Below are 5976 nucleotides of genomic sequence, written 5' to 3' on the forward strand. Positions count from 1 at the left end.
CCTCCGTGGAACCTCCAAATATGATACCGCGGGTTATTGATGAGGACTGCTGCTTCTTCACATGTTGAAGTTTGAACATTAGAGAAGCAGGCCAAGGCAAGCAAATGAAGCAGGGTTTATTTAAAAGACTTCTCCTGCGAGGGAGAAAGGGGGCATAGCTGCTATCCTGGTATCCCAAGAAGCCAGGTGTTCTGCCCTTTTTATATATCCTAGGCTTCCTTTGATCTCCTCCTTTCCCCCTTATTTTTCTCCTTCCTGTGGACATGACTAGGCCCATTAATGCTTGGTGGGATGGCCAAAAGGTGGGAAATAGGTAGGCTGAAGGGGGAAGGGCAGGATGGAGTAGAGGAAAAACACCCTAACAACCTTATAGCTCCTTGTAGGGCAGGGATTTTCCTGGGACTGTTTACTTTGGCAACAGGTTGGAGCAGGGGCAGGTTCTTGATAAGATCCCTCAGGGACAGTCTCCCACTTCCCAGACTCACTCAAAATTGGCCTCCTAGATATACCTGACTTGATTTACCTATCTATACTGATGCCTGTCTAATTCTGGTGTCCACACCCTTAGAAAATCGTTCTTTAACTCCCAGAGTGCTCCTCAAACTCTAATGCCAAAAGGAATCACCTGCTCATACTTTAACAGGAGATTCTGATTCAGTAGGCCTGTGGGGAGCCGGAGAGTGTAGTTCTAGCCTGCTCTCAGGTGAAGGCCTCCCAGCAGGGAACAGCTCACAGCAGTCAGTAGACTACAAACCACAGCCAATGGGACCCAGGCCCACAGGGCAGAAAGTGGGAAGGCTAAGACAGCCTTATCTGTTTTTCATTCACAAACAGGACCCTGTTGCTGGCTGCTGCAGCACACCGACCACCACTGAAAAGAACAGAAGTGAAGATCTTTGCTTGGTGAGGTGTGAATAGGCATGGTTGGAATGCGCCAGTAGGCAGGCAAGACAACACAACCTTGTCTCTTGATTCTGCTTTGGATCAGTGAGACACACTTGTCTTCAGCACCCTGATGCTCCAACATCCACCCTTTCAAATGTTAGGATATACTCTGGGGTGTTGATGTTGCTGGGAAAGAAAGTTTTATTTTAGGTAGTGAAAATTTCTTTTACATCTCAGTAACATTGTTTTCATTTCAGTGGCCTTTAGTGATTAATAAATACACTCTACGATTTGTCAGGATCTCTTAAGCAATGAGTTAAGATATTTTTTTTCTATTTTCTAAAAACCTTTTCCTAAACCTAGAACATTAATAAACAATGGGAGATCAAGAGTCTGTCTTTTTATATCTAATGACAGTAAAAGAAGTGTGCAGATCATTTATCCAAACACTTAATTGTTAATCAAATTTAAGTTCCTTCCTTTTTAAAAAAAAATTTAGTTGCAGATGGACACAATAGCTTTATTTTATTTATTTATTTTTTATGTGGTGCTGAGGATCCAACCGAGTGCCTCACACATGGTAGGCAAGCCCCCTACCACTGCAACCCCTGCCAGTTCCTTCATTCTTGAGAGGAGACCATCTTTTTCATATTTTACCCTTTGCCTTTCATATTGCCCTCTAGTTTTCTCACTCTGAATGAAACAAGATAAAAGGGAAAATGTCAATTTTTCATAAGAAATGATATGCTTTCTATGATAGACATAATGATAACTCACTTATAGGATTCTGAATGATAGGAGTAGCATAGTAGCCAGGGCCCAAGTCAGAAGCTGGTGCTGGTAAGAGCTTAAGTTTGAAAATGGCAAGACAAAAGTTGGGGCTTAACCTAAAGGCAAATGTCAAAAAAAGGGGCTTTTGTTTTCCCATTCACTGAGGCTTTTGCTCTTCTGCTTTACAACTAACTGACTAAATTCATGAAATAACTACTTCCTTTTTTTTCTTTTATTTAAAGAGGGGATAAAATGTCATTTAGAAAAATTCCCTGGGCTGAAGCCATACCTCAGTGGTAAAGTGCTTGCTTCACATGTGTGAGGCACTGGGTTTAATCCTCTGTACCACATAAAAATACATGAAGATACTGTGTGTTCATCTACAACTAAATAAATATTTTTAGAAAATCCCTCACAATTATTATAATCCATTAATACAAATCGCATTATGTTATTATAGACCAAAGGAGGCTGATTTAATCTGAAAAAACTTCCTAAAGGTCTAGAATATGAAGGGCACAGATGGAAAGTGTGCCTGCACCAAGACACTACTATAGCTGGATATTCCAGGTTCAGTCTGGGCACCACTCCACCTTGTGCCTTCCAACCCAAACAAGGAAGGTGTGAATCTACAGGGCTCCTGTGTGGGGCTGGTGGCCCAGGGCAGTGGATCTGAAATAGAAATGGGTTTCAGAGACCAAAAAAGCTGTGGGAATGCCCCTGGGAGACATATGTGGCGTCCAACAGGCTCATCTTCCTTTCTGTACTTTTGCATGCACTGATCTCCTGGGACTAGGACCTCATCTGCAGTAGCTTGGGGATGCCAAGACCTGATAGGTGCTTATACAGAAGTCTCCAATCCTATCCATAAAGGAAGTCATTTCTGTGCCTTTAAGGATCTTGCTCAGCAACCCTCAGGTAAGTGGATTGGTTCTTGCTTGCTCAAGGCTTTCCCAAGGTGGGGAATTTCCCCCCACATTGTGGTCCCTTTCCAGGTAGAACTCAAGGACTACAGAATTCTGCACCTGCTCCCACAGGAGAGAAAAGAATTAGTTTTATTCATCTTTGTTTTTTGTATTGCTTTAAAAATGTATCTATTGACATATTTACAACAAACATGAAGGGGTTCATGTTATATCTTCATTCATACCGAGGGCATTCGTCACTTCCACCAACTTGTCTTCCATCTTCTCCTCAATCCTTCCTAGACCCTAATAATCCTTACTTTACATTCAAGTAAACTTTTTGTTTATAAAATTCTACATTTGAGAGAGAACATGCCATACTTGTAGCTCTTTTCATAACAACTGGCTGAGATAAGCTCTCTGAATATGCTTGATTGAATAATAATGCAGAGTTGATGACATTGAAGGGATCATTAAACAGAGGGGTCGGTGTTTCTATAAGATGTAAATATATGTGTGCTTCTGATAATTTTTTAATAACCAATTTCTGGTAACCTTGCAACAGTGGGCCATACCTGTAATCACACCTATTAAGGAGCCTGAGGTTGGAGGACTTCAAGTTTTAGAAAGCCTGCGATATTTAGGAAGGCTCTGTGGCTGAAAGAAAATACCAATAAAGGGGCTCTGGTAGTAAAACGTGAAAAATTCTTTTACATTAGGGAGATGTTTTAAAGGGCCACAGTTATGCGTTTGTTCTTCACTGGGGTTATGCTTCTAGGATAATAAGCAGTATGATCATGTAAGAATGATCAAACCTTTACAAAGGTTATTTGTTGTACTATGTTTCAGGAACTGTTGTTACTTTGCTCATATTTCCTTTTTTCTTCTTCAGTACTGGGAATTGAAGCCAGGTCCCTAGAACAAAGCTACATTTCCAGGCTTTTTATAATTTTGAGAGAGAGTCTCCTTTAGTCACTCACCTGACTTCAGACTTTCATTCCTTCTGCCTCAGCCTCCTAGTTGCTGGGATGACAAGTGTGTGACACAACTATGCTGGACTGACCTATGGTTTCTTAGAATCCTAAGACATAATTTTCAAAATTAAGAATTTTGTTCTCACTTCACAGATTGAACAATGTCCACCAGCTGTGACTTAAAAATTTTAAATTTATAATGACATTTTAATCTATTAAAGGTTGAGATAAGAATTTAAATCTGAACCATATTTGTTTTTCTGATATTTGAAGAGTATAGCTTTCCATCCCCCCACGACACCTCTCTATTCCCCTTCGTCCTTATAATTTAAGAACTCATCCATAGAGAAACAAAACAGGTAGCTGAGAATTCCAATCAAGAGTGGAGAATTGATCTCCATCTTTTCTCCTAGCAGGACTGTCTACAGAGGACTCGGTTGCAGCATTGCCTTTGGTTTGATTTGGGATAATGAATTAAGCCTTTGTAGAAGCAAAGGTACATGCCCTGAAGAAGCGCTGTGATCATGGGATTTCACATATACAAAGGAAACAGAGAATCTGGTGTTTCATAATGAGTAAGCCTTTGTGAAATATTTTAACCTTAATATGCTTAATCTAATTAATTAATTAATCTAATGAATTACTCATACCAATTAGATTTATTATAATTGTATCCAAGATGATTTCTCTTCTTTTTTCTTTTTTTTTTAAATTTGTTCTTCCTAGATATACAGGACAGTAAAGATGATTGCTTTTCTACTGAAGTTCATCAGACCCAACCTTGTGAAGCAATTTGCTGCCAAGAGTACCATCATCACCCAACATAACGAACTCTACCTTGAAATTGTTCATTCAAGCGGGCCATCAGTAAAAAACAAATGCTGAGCAGCCACTCAATTCTTTCCCTCCTCTTTCAGCCCTGACACTGCTTCTTCTGATCTAGAGGCCAAAGTCATGGACCAATCACTCCTGTGTCAAGCAGGCTCTGGAATCTACAGAGTGACAGTAAGATCCCAGTTGCCTTTGTCACTGAGCTTAGAAGATTCTGGGAAGTGGTTCCCCCTTCTGTCCTCAGCTGGGAGAACCCTAGTGGGAAAGCCTAAAATACAGGCCATGGGGGCTGCTATATTGGGTCTCCTTCCACTCAGACACTTGCCTAGCACCCATACACCATAGAACCATCCCTAGTTCTACCTGCCTGCCTTTCCGGATCCCTATGCCCATGACACCAAAGAACTCAAATTCATCCTCAGGAGAGTGCCATGCTGCAAAGCAACCAGACAGTCGCCTGACCTGGCAGCTTCTCTTGGTCAAATCCATATAGTTCTAGAGACAGCCTCCCCAGAGACATGCAGACTTTTAACCCTGATCCATGACCACTGAGTTCTAGGAGTACTGAGTGTTCAGATTGGTAGATTTTGTTTTTAGTTCTGTTCCAGAAAAATGTAAGATGTATCCCTTACCAAAGTCTCCTTGTTTACTTTCTAATAGGCAATTGATGTTGTTGTACAGGTTCTCATGAATATTTGGTTCTCTTGATCAAGAGGAGACAGAATGAAGAGAGAAGAGAGGATGGAGGAGTGCTGCAAGCAATAGGAGACAGAGCTCTGATTCTGAGCTGTGCTGTGGACTGGACATCGGAGCCTTAGAGATGGTCTCCTTTGGTGGACAGATGTATGGAAAGTATCCAGGGAGAGCGATGCAAAGGAGCCCCAAATTTTAGCCTCAAACAAATATATCCAAGTATAGGAAAGAAAGTGTGGGATGGTAGGAGTTCCTTAGCTGGGAAATGTGTCTCTTTGCACAATATCTGTATCCTGCATCCACCTAAGGAAGGGCCTGGAGTCTTCAGTGACTAAGACAGCCACAAGGCTGTCCCTGACCAACACAGCTTCTCTCAGACACTAGCATCTCTCAGAATGGTGTCACTGAGATCCAGTTTAATACCAACCAGGGAGAGGAGGTCCTGGAAGGTAGAATGTCTGCCTCTGGTCCCTGGATCCCTGTGGTAATGAGTTAACCTATATAGAAAATGTACAAATGTCTCTATTTAAACAATGTATTTCTTGATGGAAAGGCTTACACAGAAGAAAAACTAAAATATCTAGATGAAATTTTGAAAGACATGTTTTCTTTTACTTGTATATTTGCTCAAAGAAAAAATTCTATAAAACTAACCTTATAAAAACATCCTAAAATCAAAAATATTTTAAATATTCTTTTCATGGAGAATATGTATTTTTTAAATATTTTTTCGCAGTTGTAGATGGACACAATACCTTTCTTTATTTCTCTTTATGTGGTGCTAAGAATCAAACCCAGGGCCTCACACATGTTAGGTGAGCACTGTATCTCTGAGTCACAACCCCAGCCCAACAGGAAATGTATTATTTTATGGATAAAACCTAAGTCCATTCTTCTGGGGTTGTCAAAAATGAAAG

At 40.7% G+C, this 5976-nt stretch overlaps 1 long non-coding RNA gene across 1 annotated transcript; it reads left to right on the plus strand.

Moving 5' to 3' along the window:
• Nucleotides 1-2457: 2457 nt before the first annotated feature.
• LOC139705706 (uncharacterized) lies at nt 2458-5165 on the plus strand. The gene is made up of 4 exons (XR_011707515.1): nt 2458-2574; nt 3952-4110; nt 4262-4540; nt 5048-5165. It is a non-coding gene; the product is annotated as an uncharacterized lncRNA (long non-coding RNA).
• The last annotated feature ends 811 nt before the right edge of the window (nt 5166-5976 follow it).

This window comes from Marmota flaviventris, chromosome 5 (assembly GCF_047511675.1).
Source record: "Marmota flaviventris isolate mMarFla1 chromosome 5, mMarFla1.hap1, whole genome shotgun sequence".
Taxonomy (NCBI): domain Eukaryota; kingdom Metazoa; phylum Chordata; class Mammalia; order Rodentia; family Sciuridae; genus Marmota; species Marmota flaviventris.